The 26,807-nt window shown below is 42.6% G+C and overlaps 1 protein-coding gene across 2 annotated transcripts in view; it reads right to left on the bottom strand.

The window, feature by feature from the left end:
- The window catches only part of ZBTB8A (zinc finger and BTB domain containing 8A), a 30,158-nt gene extending 13,899 nt beyond the window's left edge, over positions 1–16,259 (bottom strand). Inside the window, exon 1 of one of the 2 annotated variants that reach the window (XM_081143568.1) lies at positions 16,170–16,259. The gene's annotated coding sequence lies outside the window, so the exon portion shown is untranslated. Of the gene's footprint in view, positions 1–6,527; positions 6,619–16,169 lie in introns of those variants that run through there. The other variant, XM_081143567.1, reaches the window with a different exon arrangement.
- Positions 16,260–26,807: the final 10,548 nt, after the last annotated feature.

Here is a 26,807-nt window from a genome sequence, read left to right as displayed (position 1 = left end):
ACCCCTGGCACAGCACCTGACAATGGAGAGAGAACCCCTAATTTCCAGTTTCTCCCTAAGAAATGAAGGGTTTGGAACACATATATATCACCCCAACTTTTAAGGCTGATACCTGAGGGGTGGGCCCCCAAATCACCTAGCTCTGACAGCCAACAGGTTCAGCATTCATGCGTCCCACTGAACCACAGTAAATAAAGCAGTTTTTAAACAGGTACACAAGCACTTCCCATGGTCATTCCCAACCCCCAGCTCAGTGCAGAGGGAGCACGCGAGAGCCCCCATCTCCCAGTTTCTCCCTGATAGGGGCTAGTCTATTAATGTCCTGACTTTCCCAGCTGCTGCCTGAAGGGTCAGGCTTCCAATTAGCCTGCATGGGGAGCTGAAGGGGCAGATAGTAGTCTTCCAGGAGCCTGAACCGTTGTGTGGGCATTTCCCACATCTTTGGGACACAGATGGGTCATGGCACACCCTAATCTCCTGGGAGCCATAAGGACAAAGGTGACAGCTTGGACAAACACAAAGGTTTGAGAAGCAGCCATGAGTTCAGGCCAGGCTGACTGACAAGGTTCATCTACACCAGGCCAGTCTGTCAAGTCTGGGAGAGGTGGCTGTTTTCTCTAATGTGCAAAAACCAACATAGAGAGACAAGGAAAATGAAGAAACAAGGGGAAATGTTCCAAACAAAAAACAAGATAAATCTCCAGAAACCAACATTAATGAAACAGAGATAAGTGACTTATTTATTTTGAGAGAGAGAGAAAACAACTACTGGAAAGACGTATACCAAAATGTTACCAGTGGTTACCTCTGGGTGGCACAATTTCAGGAATTTATATATTTTTTCTTTCTATTTGTTTATATTTTCCAAAATGATTATATATCTTTTTCAAAGTGAGTTAAAGTAGTTTTAAATAAAATATGTATGCAATCTAGAAATTTTAAATGGAGATGAGATAGTTTCTATACATTTACTTTGAGCACTATTTGTCCCAGAATTCAAGGCAAAAACACAAAACAAAATAAAAACCAAAGAGAAAAACAAACGATTTATAAAGTGCTCACATCATTTCCCCAGTAGAAAAGAGCATTTTGCTGGCACTAATTTCTAGGGGGAATTTGTCATGAGAATTCTTATATGAGGACATTAAATGTCATCAGAGAGAATATCTGGACTAATACAATAAACTTCCTAATTGGTCTCCTTGCCTTTTGTCTTTCTCCCTTCAATCTACCCTGAAATACGTTATCGTTCTGTTAAAAATTCTTTAATAGCTCATTCCTGCCTACCAGATAAAGTCCATTTTTCTATGAATGGATTTAATACCCTTTGGGACCAAATTTCTGCCAATTTCTGCATGCTCATCTCCTAGCACCTACCTCCCCTGCCATTCTTAAGCTATCAGCCAGTTCCTGGGCACTTCATACCCTTCATGTCACCAAGATTTTGTACATATTATTCCCGTGCTACAATAAAACCACCCTTTTCAACCTGAGAAACTCTTATTTCTCTTTCTGAGTCAGCTCAAACAGGGCCTCCCTTGAGAAACTTTCCTTGACTTCCTTGGGCCGACATTAATTGCTATTTCTTCCATGAGCAGTTGTACCTTATACATGTAGTTCAGGCAATCGCTGATTGCATTTTATTTACCTATTTTAATGCATATTTCTCTGTTACACTGTAGTACCTGTATGAGTAGAGACCATGCCTATGTGTACGCCCAGCCTTCGTTTAATGTTTGGTATGTTGGTGGCATTCAACAAGTATCTTCACCAGTGTCCTTACTGAACTAACAAAGGTTCTTTAAATGACTTTCCCTATATATTGCCTCTAAAGTCAAGGTCATCCTATAATTAATTCAATGAAAACATGTCAATGGCAAACTAAGCTAATATGCTTTGAGTACATTGTTCTTTGGAAATTTATCTTGACACGAGGCTTAGGCTGACAAGCTCTCACCTGTTTTATTTTTGTCTCCATTGTATCCTGTACTTAACTTACAGTGACACCTATAATTTTTGTTATTTGTCTTTTCCCCTAAGTTCTTTGAAGGCAGGTAGAATCATAGTCATTTTCTTTTTTAATCTCCATTGTATGGTACAGAGTCTGGTCTATAATCTGTTCTTAATAAAAGCTTATTGGTGATAAAATATATCTACTTAAGTCCCAAATCTGCATCTTAATGGAAGCATTCCAGTAAAGTCAGCAAAAGAGCAAGGATTCCCACTACTACCACTATTATTTACACTGTTCTGGAGGCACTGGCTACTGCAGTTAGACTTGAGAAAGGAATTAGAGAAAAGACCACTGGAAAGTGGGAGGTAAAATTATTATTTGCAGATAATATGATTGTATACCTGGAAATGCAAGAGAATCAACTGCAAAATTTCCAGAAACAAGTAGAGTATTTACAGGGGGAAGGAGGTTATAAAATTAATATTAGAAATCAATAACTTGCATGTAAACAAAAAATTCCCCCACACACTTGGTAAGAGATAATACGGAATAAATGACTCCCATTTACAGTAACATCAAAATATAAAACACCTTGGAATACATTTAAGAAGAAAAGCACATGACTCATATGAAGAAAAGTAAGGGACACAAAAGAAGACTATAGAAAGCCAAACCCTTTGAAAAGGAAGATTCAACATATCAAGGTGTCGGCTCTTCCTAAGTTATTTTATAATATAACATTGTCACTGGATTGTGCCACCACATTATTAGTTAATCCTTAAACTTCTATTGACTTTCTTGTATTCTCTCATACTCCAAATGCATTCCCCGTAACAAAATAGGCCGAACTCATCGGGAAAGGGCAGAAATTCCAGAGCAAACTAAGCCTCCCAGCAAGGAGAGAAGATAAGAGACCCAAGGATCACAGCTAAGAAACAGGTTTGCACAAGAAGGATCCAAGATGGTACCCCAAACCCCTTCCCAAGAGACCTTTTGAGAAACTTTCCTTCACTAAAAATTAAGACTGGGGATGGAGACTTAACATTAAAATGAGACATGCGATATATGGCCAGGCATGTTCCATGCATATTTAGAAACTGCATGCTCCCCACAATTCAGAGAACTCTCCATCCTTCCCTTGGGGATCCTCACCCTTGAAGCCACCTACCCCCACCAGTCCTTTAAGACTCTCCTAATTTCCTCAAATTGGGGAGAAGATATCTTTAAAGCATCTCCATTCCTTGGTCAAGGAATAAACTTTCTGCTTTGCTTTACTGAAGATAGCTTTGTTTTGTTGGTGTGAGTGACACTTGGCAAAAGGACCTTATTTTGTGGTCCCTGACCCATAGGGGTGGCAATAACCAGATCATAATAAAAATACCAGCAAGTCATTTTAAGATCAACACAAGTTGCTAAAGTTTTATGAAAAAATAAACAAGAAGAGTTACTTAAATTCTGAAAAAGAACCAAGAGAAAAGCACCAACAAATATTTGATTATATTATACTTCACCAATAATTAAAACTATATTGCTCATGATAAAAAGACAGACCAGTGGAATATATGAGAAAATCCAGAAATATACGCCAATAAATGTGCAAATTTAATCTTTGATGAACTTGTGGTGAAAAGAAAAACAACTTAATAGAATAAAGGCATTGTGACAATTTTTTTAGCCTTCCAGAATTTAATAGAATAAATGGCATTGTGACAATTTTTAGCCTTCCAGAAAAAGCTGGATTTATACCTCCCACCTTATACCAGGATAAATTCCATATGGATCAAAGACTATGTTTATTAAAGTTGGGGAGAGTGAAATGAGGAAGGGCTTAGGAGAGAAGAAACAACAGGAGAGAGACTAGGCGGGGCTGCTTTGGCTCTCTAGAAATGTTAGAGGAAAGAAATGAGCCTAGGCGGGGCTGCTTTGGCTCACTGAGAAATAAAAGTCACAGTGACAGAAGTTAACCAAGGCAGGTCTGCTATCAGCTCACTGCATAGTCAGAGAAAAGGGGCCTTGGAGACAGGTTCAGGGGGTCAGCCAGGGACGAGCTGCTGCTGCCCATTGCTCCCCTGGTTGCAAGTCTGCTGGGGACCCTTAGAGCATAGGAGATGCATCCCTGAGAGGGAAGAAAGACACAGACATGCTCCCGGGAGGGAGAGCACATTAAAGCTACACAAGTTCTAAGAGAAAATAAGGAAGACTTTCAGAGTGGAAAAGGCCTTTATAACCATGACTCAAAATACAAAAGAAGCCATAAAATAAAAGATTAATACATTTCATTATATAACAATAAAACAAAATTCTGTATGGGAAAAAAAAAACAACGCACAAGCAAAGGCCAAAAAATGACAAAATGGCAAAAACTTCTATCAAAGAAATAATCTCCATTAAAACACCAACCTTCTAAGAAATTGGCAAGAAAAAGAACAATAACCTAAGACAAAATAGGACAAAGGAGAGCACAAAGAAAAAAAAAATTCAAATGTCCCTTATCATACAAAAGGATGTTCAACCTGGGCCATAAAAATATAAATGCAAATTAAAGCCACACTGAAGTATCATTTTCCCCCTCTCAAGTTAGCAAAAATCCAAAAATTTGATAATATTGGTAAAACTGAGAAAGCAAGCACTCTCAGTCATTGGTGGTGAGAATATAAATTGGTATGACTGCATGGAGGGCAATTTGGAAATAGCTCTCAACATTATGAATGCATATATTCTATAACCAACCCATGTCACTTCTGGGAATTTACTCTGCAGACACACTGGTACATGATCAAATGATACATGTACATGACTAGTTACTGTGGCTCTGTTTGTGACAGCAAAATATTAGAAAAATGTCCATCCATAGGAGATAATTATATGGAAAGATGACTATGATATATAGTTATGTTTTTAAAAAGGTAAGAATGGATATATATATATCCATAAACAAAGAAATAAACAGAAACTCTGGAAGGATAACAAAAAAGTGGTTGCCAATTGGAGGTGAGGTGGCATCTGGGAGACAGGAGACAAGAATGGGTGACGAACTTTACACTGTATACTTTTAAGTATTTTTTCAGTTTTGAATCATTTTAATATATTCAAAAGTAAAATTTTTCTAAAGTTTGTAAAACAAGTGGGCAAAATATTATCAGTCTCACATTTAGTCAGATCTAGGCTGTAACTGAAGATTAAGATATGATGATACTCTGTCTTTAGTTAAATCTATTCATGTGCTACACAAACAAGTGACAAATTGACATTCCACTGTGAAAAGTCAAGAGGTTAGGGAGTATCCGAGATCTTGCTCCCTAGCATATATCATCTGTTTGGTTCAAATAAACTCATAAAAATTCTCAAAAAAAAAAAAAGTCAAGAGGTTGGATTTCTTGGGAAAGAGAGACAGAGAAAGAAAATACCAACCAAGCTACCTCCAGGTTACAAAACAGCTACTCTATTGCAACTGTCAGTCTGGTTCATGGTCTGAACCTGGTGATGGTGGCGGGAATGGAAAGGAAGGAGAAGATGCAAAAGACTTGAATGGGAAATAAATCCATGGGTCTTAACGGGTGACTGGCTGTGGAAGGCTAGAGAGATACAGTGATTTCTAGAGCCTAAGTGTTTAGTAATATCAGTAACAGAAATTATAAAGTCAGGAGGAAAAACTGGTTTAGCAGCAATGACCTTGGTTTTAAGTACACTGTGTTTGAGAATGGGAAATCAGGTAAAGATGGCCAGAGGGCCACTGAAAATGCTGATCTGAAGTTCAGCGGGTGGGTAAGTGAGACCTGAAGACACAGATGTCGGGAGATACTTGCAAATAGAGATGAAGGGGCTCAGAGGAAACACCAGCTGAGATGAGAACCTGGAGGATTGCCTGTGACTGTGGAGCAGGATGGGGAAGAGAGTCACTGTTATAGATAGCACTGCAGGGAGAATCAGGAGAACACTGTAACATGTTGGCCAAGGGTGGGGAGCTTCAAGAAGCAATGAAGGGATCAATACGGTGAGAAATGAGAGGGCCACAGGCAATAATAATAGCAGCAATATGCACTGTGTCCTTTAATCCCCACACACAACTTCTTGGGTGGGTGGTATTATTATCCGCATTTTACAGAAAAGGGTATTAACTTAGACAGTGACTCCAAAGCTACAGCCTGTAACTACTGAGCTATACTCCTTCGCCACTGAGGTGGGGGAGGTGGGAAGGGGGTGCTGGGCGATCAGAGAGCTGACAGTAGTTGTATTACTGGATTAGCTATATGTCCATGGATAAGTAACTTTACCTTTCTAGGCTTAATTTCTTTCTCTGCAAACTGAGGGGATTGGTCTAGATAATTTCCAGTTCTAAGTAATATGAGTCTTTGATTAAGGTGGAATGGAAGACACAACAGAGGCAATGAATTAAAAATTTAGCAAAAGACAAACAGGGAGACCTGGTCAAGAAGATCCGAATGTTGAATGTTTTATACAGTGAATTTTCAAGCAACAAATCCATTCTCTGATGGGTAAAATCTACAACTGCAAAGTTATACTTTTTACCTATGTATTTAAATATAATATCAAGAATTTAAATTTTTCATACCTGGAAATTTATAAATGCTGCTCTTGAAACCTGGCTAAGTCAACTGAATGCAATACAAAAAGGGAAGATTCCAAGGCAAACACAGTGGGTATGAAGGATTGTCCTGTAGAGAGAAAATAATTATTTATAATGTATTTTTGTAATACGAGACATAAACATCAGCTAAGGTACATAATATTTATTTAAATAAGTGATACGGAAGCATTTACCAGATATCATTTTTTAGCATGTAAAAACAGGTAATCTGGCACAGATTATTGAGTGAAAATTTATCTATCATCTATCTATCTATCTATCTATCTATCTATCTATCTATCTATCTATTTATTATTTCCTGAACCTTAATATTGAAATCTGCAAGAAGAGATCTCCAATATTAAAATGTATTATGGCAAATTGAAGAAAACATACTTTTTAACTTTGACAATAAAATAAACTTCTTAAGACAATAGCTAGTCTAAGGCAGGCCAGCAGATGAGATACCAAGACGGCAATATATGTCCTATTACCCTTTTTCTGCAAGTGGCATCCACAGGATTTGCAAGAATAGCATTCAAGATTCAACTTGAAAAAGTCAGCATTACTTAAAAACTGTATTAAGAGAGAAATAGGGGAAAGAATACTACTACCTATATTCAGAAAGCCCCACTGCAGTCACCCAGATCTTTTATAACTCTTATCTGATTTGCTGGGTTGTACCAGAGTATACCACAATTTGTAACAGCAGCTGCAACAACTCTTGCTATAAAAAAGTTTCAGTTTCTACTATATTCCAAACCTTTTAAATTACCACCACCACCACCAACAAAATCTATCCCACTATTTTCTTCATTGACCATGAATTTTGTTAATGTAAAGAGTGTTAAGGCTTTATGTCCATAGGCAGTGGGAAAATGAATTTGATGCTTTTTAAACCAATCAAGCTAAGAATTCCCACCAAAATAATTATGACTAAATTAATAGAATCATTGTTTAAATAACATGTATTTTTTGTGATTATAAAAGTATAATATACTTAAAGAACATTTAGAATATGTAAGCAAGTATAAAGAAGAAAACATATGTATCAGGTACCCACTTATGAGGAGGTCTGAATTCTGGCAACTTAAACCATTCAAAACACTGCTGACCTAGAGATTTATAAAAAAAATGTTTGATACAAACTAAAAAGTTTTTGCCCAGCAAAGGAAACCATCAACAAAATGAAAAGACAACCCCTGAATGAGAAAACATATTTGCCAATAATACATCTGATAAGGGGTTAATATCCAAAATTTATAAAAAACTTATGAAACTCAACACCAAAAAAACAATTCAATTAAAAAATGGGAAAAGGACCTGAAGAGACACTTCTCCAAAGAGGACATACAGATGGCCAACAGACATATGAAAAAATGCTCAATGTGACTAATTACCAGAGAAATACAAATTAAAACCACAATGAGATATCAACCTTTCAGAATGGTTATCATCAATAAATCAACAAACAACAAGTGCTGACGAGGGTATGGAGAAAAGAGAGCCTTCTGCACTGCTGGTGGGACTGCAGGCCGGTGTGGTTACTATGAAAAACAGTATGGAATTACCTCAAAAAATTAAAAATGGAACTGCCTTATGACCCAGCAATTCCACTTCTGGGAATATACCTGAAGAAATACGAAACACTGATTCGAAAGAATACATGCACCCCTATGTTCACTGCAATGTTATTTACAATAGCCAAGATTTGGAAGCAGCCCCAGTGCCCATCAGTAGATAAGCAGATTAAAAAACTGTGGTACATTTACACAAAGGAATACTACTCAGCCATAAAAAAGGATATCTTACCTTTTGCGACAGCATGGATGGACCTGGAGAGTATTAGGCTAAGTGAAATAAGCCCGTCCAAGAAAGACAAGTACCATACAATTTCACTTATGTGGAATCCAATGAACAAAATAAACTAACAAACAAAAGAGAAACAGAGTCATAGATACAGACTGACAGCTGTCAGAGGGGAGGGGGTTTAGGGGGCTAGGTAACAAAGGTAAGGGGATTAAGCAAAGAAAAAAAGCCTCTCAGACACAGACAGCAGTATGGTGATTACCAGAGGGAAAGGGGGCGGGGGAGGTAGAAGAGGGTAAAGGGGGGATAAATGGTGATGGAAGGAGACTTGACTTGGGGTGGTGAACACACAATACAATGCACAGATGATGTATTATAGCACTGTACACCTGAAACCTATATAACTTTATTAACCAATGTCACCCAAATAAATTCAATAAAAATTTAAAAAAATTTTTGAGCACCAACCAATAGAGAAAATAAACAAGATGATCTGAGTATTCCATAAAATGCAATGTGACTCCTTTTTATGACTGGCAAAGGTTATTTTTTTTTAAAGTCCCACAGTCTCTATAGCTGGAAAGAATGGGAGAAATCAAAAGAAATCTAAATAAAGGGACAAAAGTAAGCTGACAGAAAAGGGGATAGAGGTGGGAAACAGCACACCTCTGACAGTGGGTTATCGACACTTTTTAAGTGGCACATTTAAAGTATAGTAAGGAAGAGAATTGGCTATGAAAAGGATTTTAAGAAACACCCATCATTAAAATGGCAGGATCAAACTGAGGTATAAACTAGGATTTTGTAGTTGGGGGAACAAATTAATAAGTTTTCAGAACAACTCCTTGTTGGTCTACTCACTTAGTGCTGGTAAACTAAAAACTCATCTAGCCCGGCCGGGTGTGGCTCAGCGGTTAAGCATCGACCTAGGATCCAGGCGATCAGGGTTCGATTCCTGGTCAGGGCACATGCCCAGGTTGCGGGCTGCAGCTGATCAATGACTCTCTCATCATTGATGTTTCTATCTCTCTCTCCCCCTCTCCTTTCCTCTCTCTGAAATCAATAAGGATATGTTTTTAAAAAAAACAAAAAAACTCATCTATCTCCTAGCCCCACTGAGCCAGGGCAGCACTAAGCAAAGGGTACATACTCTGATCACTTTAGCTTCACTATTTCTACAGTGCTACTTAAGAGCACACTAACTAGTAGAAACTGCCCAGTGCACTGGGTCTTTGTAATGACAAGCAAAAGTTAATTCTGTGGCTTTTAAGGAGAACTGATTTCTGAACTTAGTTTATACCCTAAACAGTTTTTACCCTCTAACAAAATGTCATTTTTAGGGACAACCACCAAGTTCTACCCTAGCAGATATTAGAATAGATTTGTGCGTTAACCCTCAGTATCCTTCCTAACTCCTTTCTGGAAAATTAAAAAATACAATTCCCAAACCTCTTTAAGTTAAGTTTCCCCATGTGAAATAGGGTCCATCTCTCAGAGGCTCTGCTCTGAGATTTGGAAGGCAGAAATGGGGGGAACTATCTTTCTGCTATTTTGGCTGTTAATGCTGGCAAAGACATTTGTGGAAACACTGGGTTCCTGGGCATCAGCACGCCAGTGTCCAGAGCTTCATGGCTGTCAAGAGACAAGTTTGGTGGAGACAGCAGTCACTAGTTGGTGGACGCTGAGAGGCAGTTTCGGGATAGCAATTTCTTGACACTCGAATTGCAGCAAGCAATGCCATCTGGAACTCTGCAGCGCCAGTGGTGGTTCCCTCCCCTGGAAGGCCTGTTTGGCAGTCTGGATCTGGGAATAATTTCTGAAGGCCCAGCCTCGAGCCCACTCCTTCCAGCCCTTCCAATGATTTTGTAAGCACTCAATTCCCTTTAGTAAACAAATTAAAACACTAGAGTGGTTTTTCTGAAACTGGGCCCAGATGACATATTAGTACATCATTTGCCTCAAAATTTAAGCAGAAGGATGAGCAGTCTGTCTGGGAGCAGCAGTATTGGGGGTATAGGCTCTGGAATCAGACTGCCTAGGGGCAAATTCTGGCTCTGCTACCCACCAACTATTTTTTGGTCATGTGGTTTAATACCCCTGACCTTTCATATTGCTCGTCATGCAATCTGGACCCTCCCCTGACCTCTCCTCGCCTGGCATGTTGCTGGTCATGGGGTAGACCCCTCCTCTATGCCATTAATAGTCACCTCTCATTTCCACATCTCCCTAGCCCCTGACAACCACTAATCTACTCTCTGACTGTATAATTTGCCCATTCTGGACATCTCTTATAAATGAAATAATAAAATATACGGTCTTTTGTGACTAACTTCTTTCACTTAGCTTCATCTTTTTAGGGTTTATGTTACAGCATGTATCAGTACTTGATTCCTTTTTAATGGCTTAATAATATTCTATTGTATGGATATACCACATTTTGCTTATCCATTCACTAGTTGGTGGAGATTTGGGTTGCTACTATTTTTTGGCTATTATGAATAACACCTTTAAGAATATTCATGTACAAGTTTTTATGTAGATGTATATTTTCAGTTATCTTAGTTATATATCTAGGAGTGGACTCACATAATTTTTTTTTAACAGCTTTATTAAAATATAATTTGCACACCGTACAATTCACCTATTTAAAGTGTATGACTCGGTGGTTTTCAGTATATTCACAGATAAGTACAACTGTCACCACAGTCAATTTTAGAACATTTTCTCACCTCAAAAGGAAATCCTGTACCCTTTAGCTATCATGGTCCTCATCCCACACCTTTCTCCCCAACCCTTGACAATCACTTATCTACTCTCTGTCTCTACAGATTTTCCGATTCTGGACTTTCATATGATTTGGATCATACAGTAAGTGGTCTTTTGTGATTAGCTTCTTTCACTTAGCATAGTATTTTCACGGTTCATCGCCATTTTAGCACGTATCAGTACTTCATTCCTTTTATGGCTGAATAATGTTCTGGTGTCCGAATACACCACATTTGTTTAGTCATTCTCACTTTGATGGACATTTGGGTTGTTTCTACCTTGTAACGATTATGAATAATGCTGCTATGAACATCTGTATACAGGTTTCTGTAGGGACATTTCCATTTCACTTGGATACATACCTAGGAATGGAATTGTGGGGTCATGTGGTGGCTCTATGTTTATTCATTTGAGGAACTGTCAGACTGTTTTCCAAAACAGCTGCACTGTTTTACATGCCCACCAGCACTATATGAAGGTTCCGATTTCTCCATATCATGGCCACTTGCTACTTTCGTGTGTGTGTGTGTGCGTGTACGTGTGTGTTCACTGTAGCTAGCCTAGTGGATATGAAGTGGTATCTTATTGTGTGTTTGATTTGCATTTCCCTAACGATGCTAAACATATCTTCATGTGGTTATTGCTATTTGTCTTCATTTATTCTTATTGCTATTAATCTTATTTATGTGAGCTATTATCATATTTAATCCTCTTAATAGACTTCCTCAGAGCCTCTTCATAGTCAAGATCCTCATTTTACAAAAAGGAAACTCATGCTTAGAGTCAAGTAAAATTGACTAAGTCACAAAGGTAGTCATTGGTAGACTTATAATCATATCGCTCTTCTTAAAATCCTTCAGAAGTGCCCCAAACCTACAAAGTAGAGGGACGTCAGGATCTGGCGCCTACATATTTTTCTCTTTTTAGCTTCTGCTATTCTTTCACAGGCCCTAAGTCTCTAGCCATATCAAACTTTTTACCATGCTTTAAGAGGTGACGTTGTTTAACAGCTGTCTGTGCCTTTGGCCTTGGTGCTCTCTGTCCAGGATGCCCTTGGTCATCATTTTCATGTATGAACTTCTACTCATCCTTTAAGACCCAACTCAACTGTTGACTGCCTTTTGGAAACTTTTCTGGACACTCCCAGGCACACAGTCATTTGCTTCCTTGGTTTTACTTTTTTTTACTATTATTATTATTTTAATATATCTTTATTGATTTCAGAGAGAGGAAAGAAGAGGGAGGGATAGATAGAAACATCAATGATGAGACAGTCATTGATCGAGCCCGCAACCCAGGCATGTGCCCTGACCGGGAACTGAACCCCGATCTCCTGGATCCTAGGTTGACGCTCAACCGCTGAGCCACACCCGGCTGGGCTGCTTCCTTGGTTTTATAGTTCTCTGCTACTAGGAGTATTTTCTTCACTGTATTGTAACTTTGTTTAAAAGCATCTCTCTCGCTTCCTCTCTGTCTCTGACTCTTTTACTGATAGTAATTGAAGTGTGACAGACAACTGACCTTTGACATATCATCATCTCTTTGTATTCCCAGGGCCTGGGATAGCCTAGCACAGAGTGGGTGCTCAAGAAGTATGTAATGAATGAACAAATACATTTTACCTTCCAGTTAAAATATCCTCTGGTGAGGATTAAAATAATAATAATAATTTTTTTTAAAAAAGAAAATAGGGATTGTCCTATAAATTGGGGTCAGTTATAACTTGACAACATTTACATCTATAGGCATTAATATAACTAGCACTCATAATAGTACTTTTTTTTTCCTTTCCCCAATCCTCACCCGAGGATATGTTTTTGTTTGTTTGAATATTTTTAAATTGAATTTAGAGAGAGAGAAAGGGAGAGGGAGAGAGGAAGAGAAAGAAACATAGACATGAGAGAGAAATATCAACTGGCTGCCTCCCTTACACACCCCATCAGGGGATGAATCTGGGTAAGTGCCCTGACAGGAAATTGAACCCATAACCCTTCAGGGCCCTGGGCAATACTCCAACCAACTCAGCCACACAGATCAGAGCCATAATAGTAGTCTTAAGTCACCAAGAAAGGTTTATTTTCAAAATGTATGATTAAATCAGAAAAATCAGTAATATAAACTTTCTTACTTCAGTAGATCGACAATAAAAGTTAAAACAGCAAGTTATACTAATTCATGTGGGACATCCAAAATTCAACTGGAAACATTTTAAATATCTGTGAGAATTAAGTATCTATAATAATCCTAAGAATATTAAAGAATTCAAGATTCCCACCAAGTTCAAAGGTCTTTGGAATAGAAGGAAAATATATGTATTTCTATGAGTAATCTGAAAATTTAGGTAATAAGTGTAACTTGAATTAAGGTTGTGGGCTAGAAGACCATCTCTTTTACGATATATAGTCATTAATCTAGAATTTAATGCATCCCATCAGTCACCAAAACAAATCTCATTAGCCTCCTTAGCAAAAATCTCAGGGTCATAAGGACGCTAAGCTAACTGACATGGTAATTTTATTCTCTGGTGGATAAACATCTTTTAACCGTGGAAGAATATAGAAGTATAAAAACATTTAAGAAACTAAAAACCATAGTTGGGAAAGTCTCACTGAGAAAATGGCATTTAAGTAAAGTCCAAAAGAAGTTAGAGTCATGTAGGTATCTGGGGGAAAGTGTTCCAGGCAGATGGAACAGCATGTGCAAAGGCTCTGAGGTAGAACAGGCAAGGAGGCCTGGGGAGAGCAATGAGAAATGGAGTTAGAAAAAGGAAGGGCAGATTGCGAGGCATGTAGGAGTTCTTGGAGAACCTTGTAGACTATTTAGGAGGCTTTGACTTTTTCTTTCTTTGTTTTTATTGATTTTTGAGAGAGAAGAAGGGAGAGGGAGGAGGAGCGGAAGAGACAGAGAGAGACATCGATGATGTGAGAAAGAAACACTGATCCGTTGCCTCTGCACACACCCTGACTGGGGATCAAACCCCAAACCTGGGCATGTGCCCTGAGCCAGAATCCAACCCTCAACCTTTCAGTGCACAAGAGGACACTCAACCAACTGAGCCACACTGATCAGGGTGGGGCTTTGGCTTTTAATCTGAGTAAAATGAGGAGCCACTGACCAATTCTGAGCAAAAAGGTGACAAAAACTTCCCTCACGTGGAATCAAATAAACTTACATCAAATCTTTTATTATACACATATCATTATGTCGCTGAAAGGGTTAAGCCTATTAGAGGGAAATTCTATATCTGGAAAATACAATTTAAATGATATAAAATGAATTGTTACCCTATCTAACAAAGTATTTTTCTGGCCCCAAGTCATTATCAACAGAAGGGCTGGTGATTTCAAGTCCAGGAGATAAGATCTGACAGGGTGCCCTCTTTCTTGGCGCCTGAAGCAAGAAAGGAGCCCAGGTGCTCATGATGCCTCCTACTGGCACACCCTAACCCACCAGCGCCCATCTGGCCAGGGGTGGCAGGCTAGACTCTCACTTCCCATTTGCCGCTGGGGAGGCCAGGTAGCTTCCCAGGAATAAAGGCATGAGATCCCTGGTTATCAGTGAAGGGCTCTCGCTCCTGGGGTCCCACAAACCCACCCATACCTGAGGCTCCGAGATTAGACAGAGAGAAGAGAAAATGTGGCACCTGATTCTTCCGCTGAGGATTTTGAACTTTTTTCTGATAAGGATCGGTTACAGTTTTTAGAACTGGAGAGTGACGTGACTGACTCGCTTTCCCAAGACTGTGGAGGTGACTTTAGAAGGAACTAGACAAGAACAGGAGGCAAGGGCGCTGGGAGATTGCCATCGTTCACCTCCCGCCGTAGAGGTGAAACTCCGCGTGTAACTCATTTTCTTATCTGGAAAGTGGAGTAACCATCGGCCTGACTGGGTGGTGGTTTTGTGTGAAAGTGAAATAACTCATATAGGTGAAAGCACTCAACTTACTAAATAAAGTTCAGCAAATATAAACGTCTCTTAAGAATAGAAGTAACAATCTACCGCTTCCAAACACCACCTGTTATATAAATTTCAACTATTACAATGCCGTATGTCAATTATCTCATTTTTTAAAAACTCCACTTTTTGAAAGATGTGGAGTCTGGCTAGTGGCACAATCAACGATATATAAGCGCCTTTTAAAGGGAAGGGCCTAAACCGCTCACTTTCAAAAGCAGCATCCACATACGCGTGGTTCCGTCATGAAACAATAATCCTAGCTCAGTATTTGTTAGGTGCCTTCGCTTCCAAGCCTGAATCTGTCGCATGGCATAACAACCAAAGGACGGAGGATGTAGGAAAAAACTCGGACTACTGCCCAGCATGCCACCTTCCCGGGTAGCAAGTGCCCGGGGCCTCGGGGGAGCCCCGGTCCCCCAGCGCCCCATGAGGAGGGCCGCCCGTCACTCAGCGACCAGCCGGAGCGCGCGAGCCCCGGAACCTCCGGGAGTCCGCGGCGCCCGACGGCTCCAGACACGCCCGGCACCGTCCCCGCGCCGCCTTCCCGCCGCCGCCAGGAGGCTCCGCGCGCCTTCCCGCCTTCACCCGCGCCGCTGCCGGGCGGAGAAGGGAGGCGAACGCGGCGCTCCGCGAGGGCGCGAGGCGGGCGCGGGGGGCGACGGCGCGGCCTTTGTCCCGCAGCCCCTCCCGGGCGCGCAGGATGGGCTGGCGAGGCGGGGCGGCGAGGCCGGGCGGGCGGGCGCGGGTTCCAGGAGCCGGTGCGCCCCGGCGCCGCCCGCCTCTCGCGCGGGCCACCGCCCCGAGGCCGCGTCCTCCGCCGCCCGCCGCCCGCCGCCCGCCGCCCGCGCCGCCTTTGTGACCGTCTCCAGTCCCTCGGAGCCGGCGCGCCGCGGCCGCTGCGCCCCGGGCTGCAAATGGCGCCCGCTCGCCTCTGCGCCGCCCGCCGCCCGCCCGGCCGCGGAAGTCTGGGGCACCGCGCCCCGGGCCGCACCCCGCCGCCGCCGCCCGCGCGGCCGCCCGGAGCGAGGCTCGCGAGCGGGTCGCGGCAGCCCCGACGCCCCGCCCGCCGCCCGCCGCCCGCCCGCAGCCTCTTACCGCGGGCCGCGCGCGCAGGCTGGAGGAAGCTTCGCGGTCCTCCGCAAGGGAAATGCCCCCTTTCGAAGCCGTTCCTTTGCGCCCTAAAACAAGTAGCCCCAACGTGAGAGAAACAAAAGGTATTTGCTGACGTGGGCGTTGGACAGAAACGCCCGAGGGCTAAGGACACAATTAAAGGGGCAACGCACAGATTTCAGGCACCAACCAGCAGCTTCGCCCACTCCCCCTGCCCTCGCCTACACCCCGCTGCACCCTCCGGAGGCGCTGGGGTGCCCAGATTCCCTAGCAGTTGACTACGGAATCAATATTTAGTCGGGAGCTGAAATTTAAAATTGTATTTTACGTTGGGAAAGGCGCCTCCGGAGGGCAGAAGGGCTGGATTTCTAGGATCTGGGGAATTTGGTTTAGGAAAGAGGGAGGGACTTAGGCGTGTCCACAATTACTGTATAAGTACATGTGACATTGTTGTACTTAAGTTTAGCAATGTCAACCGTAAGCGATTTCCACAGAATTTTTTCTCTTATTGAAGCCCTTCTTTTAGTTGGAGAAAACCTTTTCTAAACCTCTACAGATCGCAGGCATTTTATTCAAAGAGGAAAACCCAGACATTCTGAGATAAGAGAAAATAATTCTTGGTTAAGTTCAGAAAAAATAGAAAACTTGTAAAAATAGTCGGTTTTGTGTTTGCAAATACAAAATTCATTGCACATCAAGCTTTTCTTCTGACGTATTTATTTCCCTAATATTTAGAGTACAAACAGGTTATATATTTGCTAAAATATTAAATCACTGAACTTTCGCTGTTATTACAGAAATATTAATTCTATAAACTAAATTAGTTTCTAGTTCCTTATGCTGGGGTCAGGTACTGAAAAGTACTGTGATGTAGTAAAAGTGAAAAAAAGACTGAAAATTTTTAAACATGTAGGTTTTTTTTAATAGATTCCTGTCCTGTGTCATACATAGTCCTGTCAAAGTTTATTCCTTTGGTTTCATCAAAAATTAGTTATGTATTTTAAGAATCATACTGCTCTATGAGGATATAAAATATTCACAGCTATCTCAATATCACTTCTGTATTACTCTAGGGGTATTTTGCTATGTAGTTGAATTTCCTCACATTCAGAAAGGTAAAATGGGGGAGGGGGGAACGACCAAAGAAAAGAAAAACATTAAAAAAAGAAAACCAGAAACGTAAATGGCAACATGTTTGAAAACCACTAGGTATCAGGAGTGTTGGATGTCCTCAAGTTACTCTGCTAGCATCAGCATTGAGAATTCTCCCAGAAAGACCTGGCCATTGTTATGGCAAAAGCTTTTGTTTTAGCCTTTGTTACTTAAAATACGAAAAAGTTCTACAAACTTGTTCCTGGAGAGCACATCAGATCAGTGATAAACTCTTTATTGCAAGGAGGAAATAATGGAAGATTTTTTTCCTCACCTTTCCTGTCCTAGCTTCTGAAACTCATTTATACATTTGGAGTAGGAGGTAGAATCTGCCTTCTGCAAAGAACTTGGAAATGCCAGTGACTTGCTTCCCCAGAATCTCTTGCAGTTAGGACCATGGTCAAGGTCTACATTTGATAATCAGATGTACCCAACAGGGACCTTGAAGAGGGAGCTATGACACCAAGAAGCAGGAACCTCAAAGAGTCTTTTTCTGGCAGTGGTTACAGTTGCAGCAAGATAGTATCTTTAGGTGTCATAGTGGCAGTGCTGCTGGTGGTGACAGCATTCACTGTCAAGTGCTAGTGCTGTCAGTGGTGCCAGCTGCCGTGTCTGTTTGCTGAGAGCAGTGTTGGTATCCTCACCAGGCCAGTTCTGTGGTATGACATGGCTATTGTTTCTGCCTGTTTAGCATAGGCTCTAACCCCTGTGCTCTGCTCTTCCTGTGATCTGTGAAATTTTAATAATTCATTTCTGCTTAAATCAGCCAAGGCCAGTCTCTGTTCAGCTAATCCTGAATGGTACAAAATGTTAAGAAGGCACCTAAACAGCCCCGCCGGGCGTGGCTCAGCAGTTGAGCGTTGACCTAGGATCCAGACGATTGGGGTTCGATTTCTGGTCAGGGTACACGCCTGGGTTGTGGGCTTGATCCCCAGTCAGGGGCATGCAGGAGGAGGCTGATCAGTGACTCTCATCATTGATGTTTCTCTCTCTTCTCCCTCTCCTTTCCTCTCTCTAAAATCAATAAAAAAATATTTTTAAAAAAAGAAAGAAAAATAAAAAGAAGGCACTTGAACTTATGACCTGTAGCTTAATAAAACTGTTTGAGATAAAATGTTGTCATCAATGTCGTATACATGGGATATGGATAGAGAGAATATAAAGCAAAAAGAAAAGCAGGCTTAGAACCAAGCTTGAGCAACTTCATCATCTAGTGGCTGGAAAGAGGAAGGTGTAATTGGAAATAAGACTGAGAAGTGACTAGAGACAAAGAAAGAGACCTGGGATAGTGTGGTGTTACAGAAACTAGAAGAGAGTATTCAAGAAGGAAGAATTGGACGATAGTGTTAAATAAGTCTCTTAGCAGTCCAAGAGAAAAATGTCTATTAGGTTTAGAAACTTGGAGATCATTTACTTCAGAGACCATTATTAAGCCTCAAAGAAGGGAGCAAAATTCAGATTAAATAAGCGGGGGATAAAGAAATAGAGATAAGAATAAACTCTTCTGAGAGATTTGGTTGTAAAGGGGATGTTTCAGTTACTGTTTCTGTGTAACAAACCAACCCAATCTTAGTGGCATAAAACAAAAACTATTTTATTATGGATCCCAAGGGTCAAGAATTTGACAAGTCGCCCGGCCGGGCGTGGCTCAGTGGTTAAGCATCAACCTAGGATCCAGGCGATCAGGGTTCGATTCCCGGTCAGGGCACATGCCCGGGTTGTGGGCTGCAGCCAATCAATGACTCTCTCATCATTGATGTTTCTATCTCTCTCTCTCCCTCTCCTTTCCTCTCTCTGAAATCAATAAAGATATATTAAAAAAAAAAAAAAAATTTGACAAGTCGTAGCAGGGCATCTGGTCTGTTTCACAATGCCTGGAGTCTCAGCTGGGGAGACTCAGATTGCTGGCGGATGACTTGAAATGCTAGGACCTGGGATCATCTGGAGGCTTCTTCACTTGCGGATCTGGTGGGGTCACTTGAAAAATGGGCTCAGCTGTGAGTGTCACCTGGAGCACCTACACATGGCCTCTCCATGTGGCTTGGGCTTTCTGGCAGCATGATGGCTGGGTTCTACGAAGGGAGGGTTCCCCAAGAGGCGGTATTTCAAGAGAACTAGGAAGAAGCTGCTTTTATACCCACCTACAGAAGTTGTACTGCCTCACTTCCATTGTGTAAAGTAATCACAAGCCTACCAAGAGTCAAGCAAAAGGGCACATAGCTGCTATCTCTTAATGGGAAGACTATCAGAGAATTTTGGGTCACGTTGTAAAGCTACTACAGCAAAAATGCTTAAATGCTGAGGGAAAGCATAAAGATGAGGAGACATTGACTATAAAGGAGGAATAATTAATAATGGCTGAATTTCTATAAATTCAGGGAGGAGATCAAAATCTCAAATAGAGCAACAGCCCTTGGGTAGGAAAAGTGATAACTTCATTGTCCCCACTGAAACTGGAGGGCAAAGAGAAGACCATGGGTAATTGTGTGTGTGTGTGTTGGGGAAGGGGGTAGTGTTTGAATGCCTACATATTTTTTGACCCAGCTCCCTTCTAGGGGTTGATCCTAATGAATGTGAGTTGGACTTAGTGACTTGCTTTTAAAGAATAAAGCAGGAATGATAATGTGTGATTTCAGAGTCTTGGTGATAAAAGGCAAAGCAGCTTCCTGCTTGTTTTTCTCTGTGTTGGGTCAGTTGTTCTGGGAGATACTCAGACAGCCCTGTGGAGATGAACTGAGGCTTTCTGCCAAAAGCCATGTGAGTGAGCCATCTTGGAATGTATATTTCAGCCCCCGACAAGCCTTCAGCTGACTGTAGCCCCAGCTATCAGCTTGACAGATCTCATGAGGAGCCCCAAGCCAGAACCAACCAGCTAAGATGCACCCAAATTCCTGACCCTCAGAAATCTTGTGAAGTAATGAATGTTTTTTTGTTTTAACCCATTATGTTGTAGGGTAATTTGTTATGCAGAGATAGATAACTTATACAGATTGTGGTACCTAAAAGTGCTACCATAACAAAAACCTAAACATGTGACTTTGGAACTGGGCAGTGGGCAGAGGCTGAAAGGACTTTGAGGTAGGCATTAGTGACAGCTTGAGCCTTTCAAAAAATAGAGTCCTGGTGGCCTTTGAGGAAGCTTCAAGTGAGGGTTTAAAGGAGAATTATAAAAATTTTATTGGGCCCTGGCTGGTGTGGCTCAGTTGGTTGAGCGTTGTCCCATGCACCAAAAGGTTTCCGGGTCAATCCCCAGCAGGGGGCGTGCAGGAGGCAGCTGATCAATGACTCATCATTGATGTTTCTATCTTCCTCTCCCCTCCTCTCTGAAATCAATAAAATACATACATATATTTTTTTTAAAGCTACACTTAGACAATCTGAGTTTATGATTTAGTATATATATTTTAAATTGATCTTGAGTGAAAAGGAGGGAGAGAAAGAGAGAAATCTTGATGTGACAGAAAAACATCAATTGGTTGCTTCTTGCACACACCCTGACCCAGAATCAAACCCACCACCTTTTGGTGTATGGGACAGTGCTCCAACCAACTGAACTACACTGGCCAGAGCAGAACTGTATTTAATATTGAGATACATGAACTACTTGTAGCTTTAATAATCCCTCTGCTCTTCATGGCTTTTTTATTGTTTATACTTATTTAATCATCTTACATGAAGTCCTTTATTGAGATGGTATTGTTCCAGTTATTATTACTGTATATCCATCCCAAACTTAAGTGATAAAACAACCATTTTATTATGCTTATGATTGATTTTTTATTTTTATTACTGTTTCATTTTTATGATATGATTTATTATTGATTCTGTGGATCAGGAATTCTGAAAGCGCACAGTGGGGGATGCTCGTCTCTGTCCACCTTGTCCTGAGCATCAGCTGGTGACTAACAGCTAGGAGCTAGAACACCTGGGGATGCAGGAGTCGCTCTAAGGTGCCTTCTTACTCACATGGCTGAGCCTGGGCTGGAAAGGCTGAAGGCTGGGCTCAACTGGAACTGTCCTCTCCATGTGGCTTGTCTCTTCACCACAAGGTGGCTGAGTTCCATTGGGGAGCAAACCCGGAGGGAGTGTCCCAAGAGCTGGAATTTCAAGAAAGCTAGGTGGAAGATGTATGGCCTTTCTTAGCCCCAGAAATCACACATCACTTCCACAGTACTCTACAGGGCTTAGCACAAGCCCACCCAGATTGAAACAACCCCACCTCTCAACAGAATTATCAAAATAATTTACTGCTACTTTCAGAAACTACAGACATAAATCATAAAAATAATAAACTCATGACTGTTCTTTGGCAAAAGAGATCTAAATAGAAGGTGTCTCAGGATTTATTCCTGCTTAGTCCACAGGGCTGGGGGTTGGGAGAGGGACAAAGGTAGGAGAAGCCTCTTCAGCTCCCCACTATCTTCTCATGTTTGTTACAGAGCGATTTAAAAAATTCACCAAAGCTTCTGCAAAGCTAAGCTAAAATTAGATGTATTACTAATTTGGTAGTGACAAGATTATTTTGGCCCCAAATAACTTTTTAAAGGACATTTAAGAAGCTATTATTTTAGCCATGAAAGATTGATGAAAGACATCTTTCTTCTTAATGACTAGTGAGAAGACATCTTTTGCACTGGTTGGGAGTAACAAGTTCAGTAGATGTCTGAAAAGAGACATGTCTAAAAATCATTATCCCTCTTCCTCTTTTTCCTCCTAGTCCATTCCCTTCCTGAATTATTTGGAAGAAATTCCTTTATTAAGCACCTGAAATGTGCTAAGTATTATTGTTGTCACTTCCAAAACGTTTCAAAGGACAGATTTAGCAGTCAATTTAATAGCATGATTTTTTTTTAAAATATATTTTTATTGACTTCAGAGAGGAAGGGAGAGGGAGAGAGAGAGAGAAACGTCAATGATGAGAAAGTCATTGATTGGCTGCCTCCTGCACTCCCCCTGCTGGGGATCGAGCCCACAACCCAGGCATGTGCCCTGACTGGGAATCAAACCACAATCTCCTGGATCATAGGTCAACGCTCAACCATACATGATTCAGATATAATATTTCAGAGGTTGACAGACTTTTTCTTTAAAGAACCAAATAGTATTTATGCTTTGTGGGCAATACAGTTTATTTTACAACTATTCAACTCTGCTGTTTTAGCAAAAAGCAGCCATAGACAAATATATAAATAAATATGCATGACTATGTTCCAATGAAATTTAATTTATGGACACTTAAATTTGAAGTTCATATAATTTTCACGTCACCAAAAATTATTCCTCTTTTGATTTTGTTTAACCATTTAAAGTTTAAAAACCAGTTTTAGTTCATGGACAAAAACTAGCAGTGGGCCAGGTTTGGCCAGTGGGTTATAATTTGCCTACCCCTGCAAAATTGAGAAAACAGGGTACTGAATTATGTTTACAGCATGATCTTCTGCAACTCAGAAAAGGAGATCTACACATAAACAAAAGGCTGGAAGTAAATATATTTAAAAAAATGTAGTTGTATTGTTATGCTGAGATGATCATTGATTTTATTCCCTTTACTTTTTGGTAGTTTCCAATGTTATTGATGGTAATATTTTACTTTAATGATGGAAATAAATTTCTTTTTGTTGTTAATCCTCACTAGAGGATATATTTTCCATAGAGACATCCATGTGTCAGAGACACATCCATTGGTTGCCTCCCACACGTGGAAGGGGCCAGGGATCAAACCTGCAACCCAGGTTCATGCTCTTGACTGAGACTCAAACCTAAGACCCTTTGGTGAGCCAGCCGACACTCTAACCACTGAGCAACACCCGCCAGGGTGGAAGTAAAAGTTTTTGAAAGAATAAATGTAGTAGTGTTCACATTTACCAAAAATCATGAAGGAGAAAATTAGAATGACTCCTGTGGTATTGGAGTTATTTCTGTATGTCTCTAGGTATAAATCTGTCACTCTGGCTAGCTAGCTATGGAAAATGTACACTGAGAGGGCATGAAAGCAGCACTTCAAAAGCAATGAGCACACCTAACATCGGATTTTGGTTTCTAAGTAACTGCTCTCCACTAAAAAGAACCAAGGTTCGCTCTGGCCGGGTGGCTCAGTTGTTTGGAGCCCTGTCCCCTACACCAAAAGGCTGTGGTTCCATTTCCCGTCAGGGCAAATACCTTGGTTGGGAGTTCCATCCCTGGTTGGGGCGCCCTGTGGGAGGCAACAGATCAATGTTTCTCGCATGTTTCTCTCTCTCTCTCAAAATTAATAAACATACCCTCAGGTCTGGATTTAAAAAATAAAATAAATAAAAAGAACGAATACTCGTTGGAGAATTATCTGATTCCAGGGCTGGCGCAGGGATAAAGTACCAAGTGAGCCTGGCACATCTTGTGCAAGAAAGGCCGTGTTGAGGTGACAGTGACGATAGGGACATGTCAAATGGACACAAAAGCTGGCTTAAATGAGCTTCCACAGGCCAAAATGGGACGATTTCAACTTTAAAATAAATAATAGCAACAATAGCCCAATGCATATGAGTCCATAAGATATAAAAAATGAATAAAATTGTAAAAGGTTTGAGGAGAAATAGTTGATTTGTGTAGTTTCAAAGTGCCTCCATATATAACACGTTATCATTACAAAAGGAAAAGCTGTACCTTTGCAGTGGAGAGCGTGGCAGACAGCACCTTTATCAGGGTTAAAGTGACTACAATCAGCACTGAGACAAACTGACCCGCGGAAACTGCCGCGCGACCCGAGGCACGGAGAGGAGGCGGTGACAGTCCTGCCTGAAATGCAGACCCTGAGTCCCACCGAGATTAGAAACGCAAAGCCAAGCGGAGGAAGAGTCCGCAAATCGCCTGGCCCGACCCCGCTGCCCCCGGGAGGCCGCCCGGCACTCGCCGCCGCGCAGCCCGAGCCCGGCCGCCCGCCCGGAGCCCGCGGCGCCCGCCCGCTCCAGACACGCCCGGCGCCGGCCCGCGCCGCCTCCCCGCCGCCGCCAGGAGGCTCCGCGCCTCTTTCCGCCTTTCCCCGCGCCGCCGCGGGCCGGGAGGCGGAGGCGGAGGCGGGCGCGGGCTCGGGCGCAGGCGGCGACGGCGCGGCCATTGTCCCGCAGCCCCTCCCGGGCGCGCAGGATGGGCTGGCCGGCTGGCGGGAACGGGCGCCGGGGCCGGGCGGCCGCGGGCCCCGGGAGCCGCTGCGCCCCGGCGCCGCCCGCCTCTCCCCGCCGCCGCCGCCGGCTGCCCGCGCCGCCTCTGTGGCCGGCTCCAGGCCCTCGCAGCCGCCCGCCGCCGCCGCTGCGCCCGTGGCTGCAAATGGCGCCCGCCCGCCTCTGCGCCTCCCGCTGCTCGCGGCCCGGGACGCCTGGGGCACCGCGCCCTTGCTTCCCCGTCCTCTGGTGCATGCACACGGGAAGCCCAGAAACACTTAATACTGACTGAAATTTGTGTTGGTTGTTAAAAAAAATTGTGTTAAGATTCCTATAACAAAATGTATCCTTTTAAAGGACAACTCGGTGGTATGAAATACCTTCACTGTCTTGTGCAACCATCACCTCTATCCAGTTCTGGAACTTTCCCATCCCCTGGAAGGGAAACCTGCGCCCCTTAGCAGCCCCGCCTGCCTCCCCACCCGGCCCGGCAACCGGTTCTCGGCTTTCTGTGGCCGAGGCTCTGCCCGTGGCCCACAGCGTAGGCAAAGGGCGTTATACAGCCTGAAGGCCTCCGTGACTGGCTTCTCTCACCTGGCGTCGTGTTTTAAAAGTTCATCCGACAGCATATATCAGAACTTCATGCCTGTTTTGAAAAATGTTTTCAAATTGATTGATTGAGCCCGGCCGGGCGTGGCTCCGCGGTTGAGCGTGGACCTAGGATCGAGGCGATTGGGGTTCGATTCCCGGTCAGGGCACATGCCCGGGTTGCGGGCTCGATCAATGACTCTCTCATCAGTGATGTTTCTGTCTCTCTCTCTCTGCCCCTCCTTTCCTCTCTCTGAAATCAATAAAGATCTATTTAAATAAATAAATAGATTGATTGATTGATTGATTGATTGATTTCAGAGGGAGAGAAGGGAAGAAAGGGGTTTGTTGTTCCACCTATTTGTGCACTCAGGGGTGGTTTCCTCTACCTGCGGCGCCTGGGATCCAGCCTGCAGCCTTGGAGCCCACGCAGAGCTCCAACCAGCACAGCTGCCCACCGGGCTTCCACACCTCATGCCCCTTCCTGAGTGAACGCTGCTGCGCTGTAGGCATAGACCACATTTTGTTTATCCATTCATCAGTTGACGGACATGCCGGTGTTTCCCCCTTTTGGCTGCTGTGAATAGTGCTGCTATGAAGGTTTGCAGACAAGTTTTTACTTGAACATTTCTTTTCATATTCAACTCTTTTGGGTATGTAACTAAAAAGACTTTTGCTCCCCTGCTAATGGAAAACCCTGCAGTTTCCCCCTCACTGATTCTGGGAACACTTGAAAAATTTCCTGTCTGCCTTGATTTTCTTGAGATAGGAGACATGTAGGTCAATATTCCTGCCCTCTCCAAGGCCCCTTCTGAGGGGATCTGTTCCCCTTCCCACCACCCAGCCCCAACTTCCAAATGGCATACGCCCCCGCCCCTACCACCCAGGTCCCTTGCTCCCTGACCCAAGGTGCCATGTGATTCAACTCAGTTTTTGCTGGGTGAAAACTGAGGTATTTTCCTTGGAGGTTTTTAACCAAAGGACAGGGCAGTGGTCATGTCAGGCCTGGGGCAGCCATTTACAGCTCATGAATGGGCAGAAGCAAACCAGTCTCCTGAGAGTAGCTGGAGAACTTCACACAGGCAGAGAGAAGGGGACAAGGGGCATGGACAAAGACCATGAGAGACTGGGACAGTCTCAGTCCTTACCTTCTAATTTCAGGTGATCTGCTTTTTTCCTCTCCTAGGATGCTCTAAAATCACCCGTTTTAATCTTGAAGCAAATCCTTTTAAAACTGCTCTCAAACTTAATTTGCATCCGAATCCCTCCCTCCCTGGGGATGATGCTTAAGCTTGTTGTCTGTTCCTTGATGACAAAAGTGCTCTGACCAAGACTGGTGCTTGCTTGGCTGCTGAATTCATAGGTGCCTGGAAAAGCTGAAATCCTAGCTGCCTCCAGTATTCACTATTAGAGCCCATCCAGCTGGATTTCACCTCTCTTGAGCGCCTGTGAGCCACAGCCATGCTAGGAATACACAAAGGATGTGCAGAGTTGAAGTGCAGGACAGCCAGTGCTCCTGCCCTCCCACTTTGCTTCATGCTTTTGACAGGTGTTCAAAGCAGTGATGCACACTGAGCTCCAAGCATCTCACCAAGGTTCTGGGTCATGCTCCTTTGTCTGTAGTTCTCACAGTGAAGGCTCAGGCACACTTCTTTGGAACTGAGCCAAGTGACCATCTTTTCTCTTGGTCAGAAACATCTGCCAACTTCCTCCTAAAAATGTGGTACAGGTCAGCTTTGCTCCTCCA

Source organism: Miniopterus schreibersii (assembly GCF_964146895.1).
Source record: "Miniopterus schreibersii genome assembly, chromosome: 8".
Classification (NCBI taxonomy): domain Eukaryota; kingdom Metazoa; phylum Chordata; class Mammalia; order Chiroptera; family Miniopteridae; genus Miniopterus; species Miniopterus schreibersii.
Note: the sequence above shows the minus strand (reverse complement) of the source record. Positions and strands in the feature narration are given on the sequence as shown.